This window comes from Bos mutus, chromosome 6 (assembly GCF_027580195.1).
Source record: "Bos mutus isolate GX-2022 chromosome 6, NWIPB_WYAK_1.1, whole genome shotgun sequence".
Classification (NCBI taxonomy): domain Eukaryota; kingdom Metazoa; phylum Chordata; class Mammalia; order Artiodactyla; family Bovidae; genus Bos; species Bos mutus.
This window is the reverse complement of record NC_091622.1, coordinates 59,745,208-59,762,518: the sequence shown is the minus strand read 5'-3', so window position 1 is coordinate 59,762,518 and position 17,311 is coordinate 59,745,208. Positions and strand designations below refer to the sequence as shown.

General features: G+C 43.2%; 1 protein-coding gene and 1 pseudogene across 12 annotated transcripts in view; both read left to right on the top strand.

The window, feature by feature from the left end:
- The window catches only part of APBB2 (amyloid beta precursor protein binding family B member 2), a 381,482-nt gene that overhangs the window by 318,914 nt on the left and 45,257 nt on the right, over positions 1–17,311 (top strand). The window lies entirely within an intron of this gene.
- On the top strand, positions 11,641–12,492 carry LOC102282854 (large ribosomal subunit protein eL8 pseudogene; annotated as a pseudogene).

The following is a 17,311-nucleotide window of genomic DNA, read 5'->3' as shown; positions in this document are numbered from 1 at the left end:
GCCTTACTCAGGCTGATTGATGAAATCATGGGCTTTTGGTGATTAGCTCGATCTCCAGGCCCTCTCACCTCCCTGGAAGTTGGGGTAAAACTGTAAATCTCTACCCTTTAATCACAGTGTGGTTTTTCTGGGACCAGCCTCCATCCTGAAGCTATGTAGGGGACCTCCAGACATCTCATTCGTGTACAGAAAGATCTGCTTGTCACTCTGCATGTTTCAAGGGTTTTACAAGCTCTTGTGTCAGAAACCAGGGACTAAGACCAACTATTATTACAAAAGGCACTCCTACCACTCAGGAAATTACAAGGGTTTTAGGAGTTTTGTGGCAGGACAAAAACTAATATATATTTCTTATTATATTATAATATCACAGTGTATAGTTGGTCACTGGAGAAGACAAATTTGAGGACATTAGGTGGAATTCAAAAGTGTCTCACTGTATATAATTATGTCAAGATTTTGAGAGCTAAGGTGATCAAGAGAAGGAATACTGGAGTAGGAATCCCACTGTTTGCAATTTCATAATAATCATGTTCTTCCCTCGCACTGGTACTGGGGGCACTTAGCATCCTAGCCTGTCCATCTGCAGTGGGGATCATTGCTGGAATGGCAGAGATGTGGAGGTGCCTTCATAGGACTGCCAGGCATTGTCCCCAGGGGCAGTACTTTTACTGAGGATGTAATATTTTCCAGTAGTCATGTACAGATGTGAGAGTTGGACCATAAAGAAGATTGAGTGCCAAAGAATTGATGCTTTGGAATTGTAGTGCAGGAGAAGACTCTTGAGAGTCCCTTGAACAGCAAGGAGATCAAACCAATGAATCCTAAAGGAAATCAACTCTGAATACTCATTGGAAGGACCGATGCTGAAGCTGAAGCTCCAATATTTTGGCCACTTGATGCAAAGAACCAACTCACTGGAAAATACCCTGATGCTGGGAAAGATTGAGGACAGAAGGAAAAGGGGGTGACAGAGAATGAGATGGTTGGATGGCATCACCAACTCAATGGACATGAGTTTGAGCAAGCTCTGGGGGATGCTAAAGGACAGGGAGACCTGGCCTGCAACAGTCCATTGGGTCATAAAGAGTCAGACATGACTTAGCAACTGAATAACAATATTTCCTTAAAGTATTACCCTGGGTCAATCATAACAGATTATAAAAATCAGTAGAAACTTCAAAACATAGGATGTTGGCATGATTTTGTCTTTGACTTTAAATATCTAAAACTCTTCTGTTATTGGTTCCTTGTGAGTCTTGACTTGATGAGATGATGACTCTTCAAGGGCTAATACTAATGTTTAGAATCTCCTGGCCCTCTGCCACAACCAAGTGGCTTAGTGTGTCCCTAACCCTCTTATTAAACTAGACTTGATGCTTACATATCACAGCTGTGAATTAAAGCCTGGCAATGAATTGCATATGTGAGAGTTATTTTTTTAATAGAGAAAGGTGAGAATTTGTAAAAATTATCTTGTAATGAAAGTTCAGTCCAGTCACTTGGTCTCCATGACTTCCACCCTTCCTTCTGGCATGAAGGCATGTTCATGCCTGGGTTGGCATGAGTCATACCAGCTGCCACTGGGGTCCATGCTTCTCTTCTCCAGTTTGCTTGCCTCTCTCCTTCGGCAAGAGGACAACCGAGTTATGCTCCCTTCTTTATTAATATGTTTGCTGCTTTTCCTCTTAGCAGCACCTGTGGGCTCCAGCACTGCGTCTCCTGTTGCTTTATTATACCTTCAACTGGGAGTCTTCTTTTCCAGGCAGTTCCCAAAGAGTGCTCTTGGAACTACTCTTTAGAAAAAGGAAGAGAAGGAAGGAAATAAAAAATAAGAATTAAGAAATTGAAGTCAGGGTCCTCAAACAAGGACTCGTTTCTGAAGATAAAGTCCTGGGAGCAGAGTCAGGCAGGCATGGTTTCAGTGGTCAGAGATTAGAAGTACCAGATTAGAAAGTGAAAGTGAAGTCGCTCAGTTGTGTCCGACTCTTTGCAACCCCATGGACTGTAGCCTACCAGGCTCCTCCGTCCATGGGATTTTCCAGGCAAGAGTACTGGAGTGGGGTGCCATTGCCTTCTCCAGATTAGACTTGGGCCAAATAAAAATACATGAGCCAAAGAGTTCATTTTTAGTGGAAAGGGTAAATCTTGAGAAACCCAGGAAGAATCATTTGGATTATAAATAAAGGAACACAGAGGCAGTGACAGGTTCATCTGGCACCATTCACATATCCAGCAAAGTTGAGTGGAATGGGGAGGGAGTGGGGAGTAAGAAAAAGAAAACCTAGGAAAGTCTGTTATTTTGCCTGGTATTTCACACCAGAAACATGCCAAAGGGGAAGAAGGGTCTGAAAATACTGGGGTGGAATAGGTGGGGTAGGGGTGCAAAATTACAGCCTCTGCAGGAGCCCAGGGTTGCAGGAGGCTGAGTTCAGGGCTTGCTGGCAAACAGAGCAGTCAGGTACTGGGGCAGGGGACTGGCCATGCACAGAAGGCCACCATTCTCTGAAGGCAGTGCCTTGCGCTTATAGTTGCTTCTCTAGGCCCTGTCTTGCCAAGTCTGCCTCTTTGGATGAGTGGCTCCAGCTGCATTTTCAAGGGCTCCTCTTTTCATGCACAGAGCACCCTGGCCCATTAGAGATCCACATTCGGGCAGGACTCAGGCACCCAGGCCCCGGATCCTGGACCACCCAGCTAAGAGCAGGGCAGGTCATGGTAGAGTGGAGGGTCCCTTTGTGGCTGGAAAATTGTGGCCCCTGCCTCTTTATCCCTAAATCTTTTCTTGGCACCCCCCTAAGGGAGTACTCCTATGTATAAATTTATTGGAAACAAAGCCAGAAAAATCTAAGTCTCAGTTATTAGCCCAGTAGAACCAAATGTTTCTACAAAGGCACTGAAAGCAGGTGAGTCCCAGGAGACAGACTGCATAGGGAATGACAGCCTGTGGGGCGGGGTCAGCTGTGCAGGAATTTTACAGACGGCACCAGTTGTTTGATTACCAAAGCTGTGCAATAGGTATTTGGCTCAGACTGAAAGTATCTGATTCTCCCTGGCCCTGATCCGTCAGCAGCCCTCCCACCCTTCAGTGTTTGAACACAACTGGAATGGGGATTGGGATAATGATGAGAGAGCACCAGTCATTCCTAAATCTGTAAGCATCTGTCTGAGTTCTAGTGAATTCATCCACCTTATGAAAGAAGCTTCTCTCCTTCCTGCAAACCATGAGGCTGTAGATAGCGGTGTGTGCATAGCGCCTCCTTGGCCAACCTATAGCCAGGTCACGTTTGCCCTCAGTCCACTGTGGTTCATGGCTCTGCTGTCTAATCAGCTGCACAGCCAACAACTTACTGCCCCCACCAACATGTAGGGAGTGGTCAGGCGCTAAGGATTCTGTCCCTCCCCCTGGCATGGTGGCCAAGTGCACAGGTCCAGCTACGCTGAATTGTGCCCTCGCCCTGCACTTCCCTTCCCTTATCTGCTGTCCTTTCCCGCTTGCCCACTTTCTCCTCATGTAGCCTTTATGTTTCCTTGGATTGAACCGGCCATTCCCTCCTCCAGGGCATAACCCAACCCAATGGGAACTTAAATCCCAGCATCTCTGAAGGGAGCCTTATTTAACTTGATGATTATGTCTGTGTGTGTTCACTCACATGAAAATAAATTTTGCAAGGAGAATTAGATTTTTTTTTATTTGCTGTGTGAGCCCCCACATTCTTTGTAGCCATCTGTTTTTTGTGTCATTGGCTTTCAAGCTATTTTGTCCTAACCCGTAAGAAACATAGTTTATGACACGATCTAGTTTTTCCCCTCCCTGCCTTCCCTTTATTCACACAAAAATTGCACACAACAATACTTATCTTTGCAGTGTGTTCTGTTCCTTGATTTTTTTTTTTCTTTGCTACACTCTATTTAACTTTTTGAATGCTGCTTTTACCCTAATTGATTATGGTCTGAATTACACTGATCTTTGGTTACCTTTTCCAAAAAGTCCTTGAACTGACCACTCTACCAGCCTAATACCTGGTGTTTAAATTTAAAAAGATTGCATAAACAAATAATTTGGGGAAACATCTTATTCTCAGAGAGCCCAGAATACACAGCTTACCTGTTTAAGGCTCTAAGCTCTCCTCTGTGCATGCTCAGTTATGTCTGACTCTTTATGACCCCATGAGCTGTAGCCCACCAGGCTCCTCTGTCCATGGGATTCTCTAGGCAAGAATACTGGAGTAGGTTGCCATTTCCTTCTCCAGATCTTCCCCATGTCTCCTGCATGTCCTGCATTGGTAGACAGATTCTTTACCATTGAACCATTGGGCTTCCCAAGCTGTCCTGAGCTTAACACTCTGTGAGCGTAAAACACATTATTTGCTTCCTACCAACGAACTTCAGGGAATCAGTGGCATTTCTGGGGCCCACCAGATTAGAAAACACTGCAGTGCACTGATTGAGAGACTCTGAATGATGACTCTCTATCACAGTCTGTCATCACAGATCTCTGTTTTAGATTTTCATTTGCCTAGCACTCTACTCCCCATGCCTGCACTGAGAAGTGTGGTATTGTCAGAAGCACAGCTTTTGGTGCAGTCAGTGGATTCTCCTTAAAGAATTTAGTTAACCAGGGCACTCAAAGCCGGTGCACTGGGACAACCCAGAGGGATGGGATGGGGAGGGAGGTGGGAGGGGGGTTCGGGATGGGGGACACATGTACACCTGTGGCTGATTCATGTCAGTGTATGGCAAAAACCACCACAATATTGTAACGTAATTAGCCTCCAATTAAATAAATTTTAAAAGAATTTGGTTTATGGTGCAAATTGCATAATTTGTCATGTTTCTCTCTTTGCCAGGAAGTTTCAAGTTAAAGCAAACTCTCAGTTGCAGTAATATTACACTGAACCATATGACTGCCTTTTTCGAGGATCTGAGATGGTTGGATGTAGTTCAAATTAATATTTAGCCTAACGATTTATAGAATCACTTCCTTCTTCCATTTGGTTTTAAATCTTATTCTAATTTAAGAGCCTGCTAGAATATGTGTCTTCTGTTGTAAACCACTTTATTCTTTTGGAAAGCAAATGGATATAAATTTTAATAAGTAAATAGAGTCCAGCTGTAATGTCCCATTAACCAATAGAGTGTTTAAAATACAGATTTTTTCCTGATTTCCCTATTATTCAGTAGTTGGTAAATGCTGTGGATTCTGCAATGAGGAGTATTTTGAGGGAAATTTTTTTCCCCCTGTACAATCCCTGGGTGGCTATGAGAACAACAAATTAAAAAATATATCTTTGTAGACAATGAATATTTATTGACCAGTCCAAATGATACTTGCTTTCTGCATGAATTAGAGAATAATAGTGTCACAGAAGCCACCTCAGCCCTCAAGGTACTTGCTCACAAGGCTAGTTTTCTCCACCAGGGATCTGATTACAAAGATAAGCAGCAGTTACTAAAAACATTACATCTAATGGATGGTGTGGAATTTCTTAATATATTTCCTCCATAGAGTCGGTGGCCTAGAGTAATGGGTGAGCCCCTTTATTGTCTAGAGGAAATATTTTGATTTATCTCTGTATAGCTTCCAGCTTAAGAGTTGCTTTGGGTTTGTTTTTTTTTTTTTTTAACTTAGAAGAAACTGTAGAAGATATTTATTAAAAAAGATAAAACCTAATCCTATTCATTAAATTCGTTAAGTCAAAGGTTGAAATAAAAGGGAGGGAAATTTTTTTAAATAAAAGATAAGGTTTTAATATGTCTATACTGAACAAATTAGAGTGCCTCTCTTTTAAAAAAAGAGGTGTATATCTTAAGTCTTTGAATCTTGAGTCACTTTTAATCATCATGTTGTTAATCATTGCCATAGGCCTTGGACTCATACTATTAGAATAGATTATAGCAAAGAAGTATGTTAACCAGGGCAGGAGGAGAGTTTGTCATCATCCAGAAGGGGCACCGAGTTTTGTTTTTTTAACTTTGTAATTTAACCATAATTGTACCTGTGCATCTTTAAATGATCTGTCAGGGTGGCTTGCTTTATGCCCAAGGCCACATCGTCCTTGTGCCCGCCTTGAAGTTGCAGACTGTGGGATATCTTTTCTCCCTCCTTCTTCCTCTCCTGTGTGGTCCCATCTACCTCTCTGGGAACTTATTAGACACCCATATATTAAGTCCCCAATATGTGTCAGCCACTGTGCTTGGCACCAACGATATAACTATGAACAAGTGCTTCATGGTTCCTGCTTTCATGCGTGATACTAAATGGAATAGTAATAGCAAGTAATTAGATGAGTTCTTCAGTCCCATGAAGCACTTTGTAGTAGAGCTATCAAGATAGCAAACTATCATATACTAAGTATATGGCACGTCCAGGTCCCACCTCTTCTGTTAGTCTTTTTGTCACCATTTGTATCAGTCAGCACTGTCTAGGTTATACTTCAGTAACAATCAAGACCAGTGGCTTAGGACAGTCCTCATTCTACTAAATGTCCGTGCCATGTTGGCTGGAGGTACTGCTCCTTGTAGTACCTCCTTATTCTGTGTCCAAGGCAGAAGGGAGTGCCACGGTTTAGAGTTTTGCCAGCCATAGTGTTAGGAGGAAAAAATGCACTGACTCTTAAAACTTCTGCCTAGGAACAACACTTAACACTTTTTCTCACACTTCTCTGGCCAAAGCAAGTTACATGTCCAAGTGTGACTTCAGGAGATGGGGAGATTTACTTCCCTAGGAAAGGGACTGGATATATTCATATCACTGCAGTGCCCTATGATCTCTTTGATCTCTCTAGTCATGTAGATCTTAAATGACACTTCATCTTTCAACCCTGTGTAGTTACTTAATGTAAATGTGTGCCCCTCCCCAGTTAGATTATAAATTCCCAGATAACTAGCACATGTTTTAGTCTTCCTTATGTGTAACTCAGCATGATGCTGGCCTTATGTTAGGTTCTTAAAAATGATCATAAATTGTATGAAGGCGAGAAGAGAGAATAATCAGAACTCTCTCCATGTTTTAATATAATGCTTGATAGTCTACTGAGGATCTGTGTACACTATCTCCTTTAATCTTTTCAAGGACCAAAGGACATAATATTATGCCTTTAACAGATGAGAAAAGTGAGACCCAGACCTTGTACATGACTTGCTTACTATTGCACCAAAAAAAAAAAAAGTGATTGAGCTATATCTGAAACCATGAATTCTAAATCCTGGGCCAGTGGTTTTTCCTACTCCTGTAGTTGTTAATGTGAACACTCCGATTTTTAACTTCTGCTGAGAATCACACAGGGGAAGGGAGAAGGAAACTTCAGAAAGAATTGAAAGCCCAAGATGTAGCTCCTGGCATTTGGGTGATAGCAGAGCTGAGGGGGACACACAGCAGAACTCTCGGCTTGAATTCAGCAGGCCAGTGTATTAGTTTATCTGTAGCTCCTGTAACAAATTATCATGAACTTGCTGGTTGAAAACAATATAAATTTGTTCTCTCAGAGTCTGAAAACCAGAAGTTCAACATCAGTTTCATGAAGCCCAAATCAAGATGTTTGTAGGTTCACTGTCTCCAGAGCTCCTGGGGAAGAATCCATTCCTTGCCTCCTCTTCCAGCTGCTGGTGGCTGCTGGTGGTGTTTGGCTGTGCCATCACTCCTGTCTCCACATCCTCTTTCTGTAGGCTTCTCTTCTAAGTTTGTGATCTCCCTCTGACTCTCCCTGGTAGGGATGTGTGTGATTAGATTTAGAACCCACCCAGATAATCCAGGAAAATATCCCCATGTCAAGATCATCAGCTCTGCTCTATGTCACATGGCAGCCTGGACGGGAGGGGAGTGTGGGGGAAAATGGATACATGCGTATGTATAGTTGAGTCCCTTTGGTCTCCACCTGAAACCATCACAACATTGTTAATTGACTATACTCCAAAATAAAATCAGTTTTTAAAAAGAGATCATCAATTTAATCATTTCTGCAAAGATCCCTTTTCCATATTAGGTAACAACAGGTTCCAGAGATGAGGGTCTGATATTGATATCTTTGGGACCATTAGGGTGGTGGGAACCTCTTCTGCTACTCCACTTTTCTCCCCTGCTCTGCCCCTCTTTTATCCTCACCCATTTCTGTCTCCCCTCTGAGTGGTACAGAATGGTATATTGAAAGGATATACCATATATTATATGGTATATTGAAAGGATCTCTGGAGTCTGATACACATCCAGTTAATTCCTGGATCTGCCTCTTCTTGGCTGTGTGACTTTGGCGAGTGAATTACTTACCCTGAGCCTCAGTGTCCTCCTGTGTAGAGACAGAGGCCTTGGAACCTGTTTGCAGCTTGGTGTGGGATGATAAATGAGAGAGGGCCTGGCAGGGCCTGCCCCAGTGGGCACCTGCCCGAGTGCCCCGCCCCCGCTCTGCACTGTCCCTCATTTAGGCTCCCCATCCTCTGCACCCACAGGGCTGGGCCTGGTGGGCTGCAGGTAGAGATGCTGCCCACGGACATTCCTGGAGCACCTCCTCCCGTTTATTTTTCTTAGTGACTCTAAAAATACACAATGTTTATTAAATAATTAATCATCCTTTCCTAGAAGAGTTATTTCATTTCACGGGTGAACAGTTTATTGCCAGAGAAACTATGTCTTCCTCCAAAATGATGTATAACATGATTTGGTATCTGCATTTTTAGACACTTGAATGTTTTCTTTCTCTCTGCCAGTTAAACTTGAAGGTAATGTAGTATGCATTCATTTGCACTTTTTTTATTTTCTAGAGATATAGATGTGCATAGTAGAGCAACCTCATATTTTTCCATTTCTAAAATAGTATGTAAAACCTGATATGTTAGTGTGTACAAATGCAATAAGTTTTAGTATTTAGTAAATATTGAGTAGTAATAAATACCATAGGTAGCAAGCCTTTATAATATTAAGCCTATGAAGAAAATTAAACAGTTATGTAATTGGCAAGGAAATGAATGCCAACGTAAAAAGAAAAATATATGAAAGCCATTTTTTCTCAAACCCATTTTTGCGGTTTTACATACTTGTCTGCCTTTAGAATCTAAAATGCTAGGCTAGTTCATAAAGCAGTCCCTTTAGACATTTGCCTTATTTTTAGGAAATGTTGATCCTAATGCTAGGTTAGTAAATAGGGATTATTTGCCCTCTTGTCTCTGATGACATAAGGGGTCTGAAATGCTGTGTGGAGAAGAACCAGGAAACCAAAACCAGCTGAGGGGTTCCACCAGCTGAGGGGTTCCTTGACCTGTTAGTCATGTCTGCGGTGGAGCAAAACATGGGCGTGGCACAGCGTGACTAAAGCACAGGTAATTATTGGAACGTACTCCATCTAGGCCGTCACACAGTTAGCTTGACCCAGGGTCATTGGTTAGCATTAACTTTTACACAGGAAAGGCAAAAAATGGCGGGGGGAAGAGAGTGGTCAAATATTGAATACTCTCAATACGTATCCATTATATCTGAAACTTGATGATTTCTTGATAAATATCGAGGGAAGAAAGGAGGCAGAGACTTGCTCTAGAGTACTGTGACCGTGTGTGCCGTGGGAAAACTTGGTTTCAGAATTTAGGGCTGAGTTTGTAGTGGCTCCCAGCACAGAGAGGTCCACAGAGTTCAGAACGACCAAGAACATCCTGTAACTTCATTTGTGGATAAACAGCATACATGCAGTGTTCGAATATTAAATCCTTAAAGCATTTGCATTGCCTCTCAACAGATGCGCAGTGCTGGCAACAATGTGGTCTTTTGTTTTTGGTTGCCACACCCCTGGAAGGGGGAAGATGGACTTTAAGATGTGAATCCCCTCTGTGGGAGAGGGAGAGGGTGGGAAGATTTGGGAGAATGGCATTGAAACATGTAAAATATCATGTAAGAAATGAGATGCCAGTCCAGGTTCGATGCACGATACTGGATGCTTGGGGCTAGTGCACTGGGACGACCCAGAGGGATGGTATGGGGAGGGAGGAGGGAGGAGGGTTCAGGACGGGGAACACATGTATACCTGTGATGGATTCATTTTGATATTTGGCAAAACTAATACACTTATGTAAAGTTTAAAAATTAAAAAAATTTTTAAAAAAAGATGTGAATCCCAGCCCTGCCACCAACTGTTAAGGTCTTCTTGTGCAAGTTATATAACCTCTTCACTGACATCCATTTCCTCATCAGAGAATAACATTGTGTCCCACCTAGGAGGAACACTTTTTTTTTAATCTGTTGTTTTAAAATTATTTTTTAATTGAAGATAATTGAATTACAATGCTTTGTTAATTACTGCTGTACAGCAAAGTGACTCAGTTATACATATATACGCATTCTTTTCATATTCTTAGATTCACTTTTTTTTTTATTGGAATATAATTGCTGAGCTTTTGGTAAGAGTTGAGAACAGTGTCTGGCACATCCATAGTAAGAACCCCAGTCCTTTGGCTCTCAGTTCCATTCCTCGCCTCCCCTGCTGACCTCTGACCCTGCAGGCGGTTTCTAGCCTTCACCTGGGTTTGGCCACTGGAAGCAGTGAAGGCTGGGGGAAGGGAGACCATGGTTCTTTTCCCGGCTGTTTGCCTCCAGGCTGTGCCTCCTCATGGCTCCAGCCACCCCTGCCCGGGCTGGCAAGGCTGTGGTTCTGCTGGGAGCCTCTACCACCTCCTGCGTGGGCCCTTCAGCCTGGAGGTGGTAGGTCGCTTCGTGCTATTGCTAATTCCGAGTGCTGCTCTGTCTCCTGTCTGCTTTTCAGCTCTTCCACCACCCGTCTGTTTCAAATACTAAGAGCAGTTTTTGTTTTCCTTGCTGTGCCCTTAATAATAGACTGTAAACATTTACTGTCGCTGTTGTTGTTCCTGTTGTCATCATTGTCTCATGCTTCAGAGGAAACTCTGGAGTAACCCTGAGGCTCAGGAAGTGAAATGAGTTAACCGGGATCCCATAGCTGGTGGGTGACAGACGCCAGCATAAAACCCTTTCACTCCATCTCTCCTACCAGCCTTTGGATGGGCTAGTATCCTTGACTCTTAATTAGTCTGAACATACAATGTATGTCTTGCCTAGGGGCCCACTTCCTTTTTGACTCCCACATACTGGAGTGACATATGCGGACGAACAGCCATCCTCACCACCAGCGATTGCTTTTGGGATCACACATCACCAAGTCACAACTGACCTCAGTCTTCATGGGAGGGTGCAGGTTCCATCACTGTAGAGAATGGGGGGTTACTAAAGATCGTTGATTACAAGCAACAGAAAACAAATCGCGTGATCTTAAGCAAAAGACACAGCTTCCCAGGTGGTGCAGTGGTAAAGAATCCACCTGCCGATGCAGGAGACACAGGTTCAATCCCTGGGTCGGGAAGATCCCCTGGAGGAGGAAATGGCTACCCACTCCCATCTTCTTGCCTGGGAAATCCCACAGACAGGGGAGCCTGAAGAGCTGCAGACCATGGGTCGCAAAGAGTCAGAAGTGACTTTGTGATGAGTGCACACACACGCAAGCAAAAGACAGTTTGGTTGTCTTCTGAAACTCTGAGGCAGGGAGATGACCAAGATGAGAGAGAAGGGTCTGAAGAAGTGTCAGGATCATATCTATCTTTCATCTCGATTCTTGGCTTTGTCCTCTCTTCTTAATTCTTATGGTAGAAATGACCCTGCTCTCTACGCCAGCCCTTCAAGATGCCGAAGGGAAAGAAGGCCAAGGGGAAGAAGGTGGCCCCAGCCCCGGCCATGGTGAAGAAGCAGGAGACCAAGAAGGTGGTCAACCCCCTGTTCGAGAAGTGGCCCAAGAATTTTGGCTTCAGACAGGACATCCAACCCAAGAGGGACCTCACCCGCTTTGTCAAATGGCCCCGCTACATCCGGCTGCAGCAGCAAAGGGCTATTCTATATAAGCGGCTGAAAGTGCCTCCTGCAATTAACCAGTTCACCCAGGCCTTAGACCCACAAATAGCTACTCAACTGCTTAAGCTGGCCCACAAGTACAGACCGGAGACAAAGCAAGAGAAGAAGCAGAGGCTGCTGGCCCGAGCTGAGAAGAAAGCCGCCGGCAAAGGCGATGTCCCCACCAAGAGGCCACCTGTCCTTCGAGCAGGGGTCGACACTGTCTCCACCCTGGTGGAGAGCAAGAAGGCTCAGCTGGTGGTGATCACTCATGATGTGGATCCCATCGAGCTCGTGGTCTTCCTGCCTGCCCTGTGCCGCAAGATGGGGGTTCCCTACTGCATCATCAAGGGCAAGGCCCGGCTGGGGCGCCTGGTCTACAGGAAGACGTGCACCACTGTAGCCTTCACACAAGTCAACTCGGAGGACAAGAGTGCCCTGGCTAAGCTGGTGGAAGCCATCAGGACCAATTACAACGACAGATACGATGAGATCCGTCGTCACTGGGGAGGCAGCGTCCTGGGGCTGAAGTCAGTGGCTTGCATCACCAAGCTGGAAAAGGCGAAGGCCGAAGAGCTGGCCACCAAGCTGGGCTGAGTGTGCACTATGGAGTTGTCTGTGCATAAAAGTAATAAAAAAGATTCTCCTTCAAAAAAAAAAAAATGACCCTGCACAATACTTTTCCAGCCAGTGTGAGTGCAGTGTCTCAGTTACAAATTCCTAAGGGAAGAGACTCATACTCAGCATAGACCAGGCATAGACCATCCTGGTCAGACTGGCCAGGTCACTTCATACAAGATGTCAGCCAGGGGCCTGCTGCTGCCACATAGGTTGGGGCGGTGTGGTGTTTCCCAGAAAAGGGGATCACAAGTGTGCACTAGAGAGCTCACTTCAAGATTCTAACAGTCTACTTCACAATCACAGGAAGCCACATTTGGGTGCCCACCATCTGCCAGAAACAGTGGTAATCACATTATATCTTGTTTTGTGGGTTTTTTAATTTTAATTCTCAATAACAGCATTAGGAGGCAGATTTTATTCTTTGCATTTTGTGGCTGGGGAGAGGACAAAGGGAAAATTATGCATTTGTGCAGTATAAGCTGCACAGGGCAACTGAAATGGTAAGGGACTTTGCTTCTAGAAGGAATTAAAATACATTAATTCAGAGTGGCAACACTGGTTTGCTCATGCTGATCAGAAGTTATGATTAGTGGCTAAGTATAACTTTGATTAACAGAGAAAAGTGGCATGGGGACAAATCAAAGTAGCTCGTATTTGTGTGAGAAATGTGTGTTAAAAGATCTTAGGTGGTTAAAATTATAAAACAGTATGTTGGACCAATTTGGTCCAACTCCCACTCTTTGAAAATAAGAAATTTTGCTTGAGGTAAGTAATTTAGCTGTTTTGTGGGAAGTTTCTTCAGCTTCTAAGATGATTCAGAGCTTGGAATTACTGACTTAGCCTTCTGACTATATCAGGAGTGTTTAAATATATTTTCCACTCAGTTAATAACTCATGAATTCGTTTAAATTTATCATCAGTGCACTCAGAAGTCATCAAAGTAGACTCTGAGCTGTGAACATTTGGCTGTCTCCTTCTGGTTAATCCTGACACATCTCACATGTCATAGTTTTCCAAAACTCTAAAAATGAGATTACTCCCTATTAAAATTGATCATTAGATTATTGTGTTCTTGAAGGTAAAATTTTAACTTGCTTAAATGATATAGTCTCCCCTCTTTTCCTCAAAAAATGTTTTATATGAGTGGAGAAGGTGGAATCTGTAGCCTCATAGACTAGTGATGCTCAAACCTGAACACATATCAGAATCAGCTGTAGATCTTTATGAATACAAAGAAAGTTGAATCCCTAGACTTCTCTGATGGTCCAGTGGTTAAGAATTCACCTGCCAGAGCAAGGGACATGTGTTTGATCCGTGGTCCAGGAAGATTCCACGTGCTGCAGAGCGACTTAGCCCACGTGGCACAACAGCTGAAACCTGCGTGCCTAGAGCCCACGCTCAGCAACAAAAGAAGCCACCACAGTGAGAGGGCTGCACGCCACTACTGCAGAGTAGCCTCCACTCACCACAACTAGAGAAAGCCCATGCAGCAACAAAGACCCAACACAACCAAAAAAAAAAGAAAGCTGAGTCCATCCTCAAAAGTCTCTGATACAGTAGGTCTGGGGTGGGACCTGAGATCTTACATTTCTAAAGAGTTCCCAAGTGAGGCTAACTTTAGCTACAGACCGCTCTTGGAAAACAGTGCTCTAGGCTGGAGAAAGAATTTGCTGAGAATAACGCTTGCAGTTTTGTAGCTTTAAGAGAAAGTGTTGGGGGTGGCAGGTTTAAATAATTAGTCTCTATAGTCACTGCTACTGCTGCTGCTAAGTCCCTTCAGTCGTGGCCGATTCTGTGCGACCCCATAGACGGCAGCCCACCAGGCTCCCCCGCCCCTGGGATTCTCCAGGCAAGAACACTGCAGTGGGTTGCCATTTCCTTCTCCAATGCATGAAAGTGAAAAGTGAAAGTGAAGTCACTCAGTTGTGTCCAACTCTTAGCGACCCCATGGACTGCGGCCCACCAGGCTCCTCCATCCATGGGATTTTCCAGGCAAGAGTTCTGGAGTTGGGTACCATTGCCTTCTCCTCCAGCTTTTTGTAAGGAACTCAATTTGGAATCTATGATTTTCCTTTCTTTAGGGGGAAAGATAAAAAGTAGAGGAGGATTTACTATTATGATAGTGAACCTTAAAATTTAGGGCCCCTTTCAAGGCTCTGGGGAGGGGGCTTAGGGATGAGTTCACATGGTGTTTATAAAACTTGCAAAAGGAAGATATTTTTGTATTCATTTTCTTAAAGATGTCCCCAGAAATTGTCTCAGCTTTAGGTCCCATAAAACCTGAATCAACTCTGATAATTAATTAATATAATTAACTAACAATGTATAAAAGGAACATAGTTTGTAACAAAGAGCAGGTTTTGAACCCGGGTCTCCCGCATTGCAGGCAGACGCTTTACCGTCTGAGCCACCAGGGAAGCCCTTTAAATAGGTTGCTGCTGCTGCTGCTAAGTCGCTTCAGTCGTGTCCGACTCTGTGCGACCCTATAGACGGCAGCCCACCAGGTTAGGCAATTTCTAAATGTGTCAGAAATAATGGTAAGTGGATAATCATCTCAGAGGACATGTGAACTTTGTGTGGAACTTACTTTAATTGTAGGAGTTAGATGGAACATTAAGTAGATGAAAATCCAGTTGGCCTTAGCTTGTGGACTGTCTAATCAGCTTGTATGTGCTATATTTTATTTATTGCATGTGTGCATGTTAGTCATATCCAACTCTTTGTGACCCCATGGACTGTAGCTTACCAGGCTTCTCGTCCATGGGATTTTTCAGGCAAGAATACTGGAATGGGTTGCCATTTCCTACTCCAGGGTATCTTCCCAACCCAGGGATGAACCCGCGTCTCCTGCATTGGGAGGCGGATTCTTTACCACTTACATGGGAAGTCCATATTTTATTACATTTTATTTATTTGTGATGAGAGCAGAAATTTTGGAGAAATGAGTTAGGTCCCAGTCTGGCTTCACCTCTTGTAAATAAATTCATCCATTCTTTTTGAGCCTGTTTTATCTGTAATGGAAGATGTTAATAATAATAGTTGTCTTAATAGGGATAATTGGATTCTGTAATGAAATGATAGATATGAACAGACATTTGTTTAGATCTGAAGATGTAAAATGCTGCACAAATGTTAGTGACCAGTAGCTGTACAGTGCATCAAACCCAGGCCTCCCGCGTTGCAGGCAGATGCTTTATGTCAGCTTTACCGTCTGAGCCATCAGGGAAGCCCGATGCTACACCAGCAGTACACTAATGAGTGAAGTCGCTTAGTCGTGTCCGACTCTTTGCAAGCCCATGGGCTGTAGCCTAACTAGGTTCCTCCGTCCATGGGGTTTTCCAGGCAAGAATACTGGAGTGGGGTGCCATTTCCTTCTCCAGGAGATCTTCCTGACCCAGGGATTGAACCCAGGTCTCCCGCATTGTAGGCAGACGCTTTACCGTCTGAGCCACCAGGACTAAACGGCCATTCTGCTGGATCAAGATTCGGCAAACTTTTTCTATAAAAGGCCGGACTATAAATACGTTAGGTTGTATGGATCATTCTGTCTCTGTCTCAACTACTTAACTCTGCCCCTGTTAGGCAGAAATAACTATAGAGAAGATATAAATGAATGGGTGTGGCTATGTTCCAATAAAGCTTTATTTTTTATTTGTAAAAACAAGGGCAGCTATGCTAGATGATGTACCAAAATTGACCCAAAATGCCACAGTTCTTCCCAGTTAGGAACTTCCAGTTGAGCAGAAGGTAAAACAAATAAGAGCGATTATAAGTGATGTTTTTATTTAAACTCAATTTTGGAAGATCGAAATGCTGGCACATTTTATCTGCTTTACTTTCCATAGTTCCCTGATGTAGCTGATATCTCTTTGAGGGGTGAGCAAAGTGGGGTGAAGGAAGGAGTCAAGGTTAAGAAGTTAGGGGTCAGAATGCCACCTTCTTCCTCATTCTGCTTCCTGGCTCTGGAAGTGGTAATAATAGGGTGAGCTCCTGTTTGATCCCTTCTCTGGGATTCAGACTCAACAGCAAGTGCCTAAGCATAGAGGTTTTTAACCACCAAGAAATTAGATTGTTCTGTTTTTTAATCTCTTAATTATTTTTAAAGATCATTGAGATGCACAGATCTGTGAACTTTGGAAAACCGAAATAAAGGAATTTTCAGTTCAGTTCAGTCGCTCCTTCTCTAAAGAAAACATATAAATGCCCAGCAAGTGCATGAAAAGATGTTCAACATTACTAATCATCAGGGAAATACAAATCAAAACCACAATGAGATATCACTTCATACCTGTCAGAGTGGCTGTTATCAAAAAGACAACAAATAACAAGTGTTGGCGACAATGTGGAGAAAAGGGAACCATTGTGCACTGTTGCTGAGGATGTAAGCTGATGTGGCAGCTATGGAAAACAGTATGGAGATTGCTAAAGAAATTAAAAATAGGACTAACCTATGATTTAGCAGTTCCATTCCTGGGTATTTATCTGAAGAAAACAAAAACACTAGTCAGAAGAGATACAGGCCCTCCTGTGTTTATTGCAGCATTGTTTACAATAGTCAAGATATGAAAGCAACATAAGTATCCGTAGATGCATGGATTAATAAGATGTGTGCATATATGTGCATACAATGGAATATTAGTCATGAAAAAGAAATGAAATCTTGCCATTATATGACAACATGGATGTATGTAGAAGGTTTATGCTAAGTGAAATAAGTCAAAGACAAATACTGTATGATTTCACTTAAATGTGGAATCTAAAAAAATGAAACAAACATAACAAAACAGAAAGAGTTATAGATCAGATCAGATCAGTCGC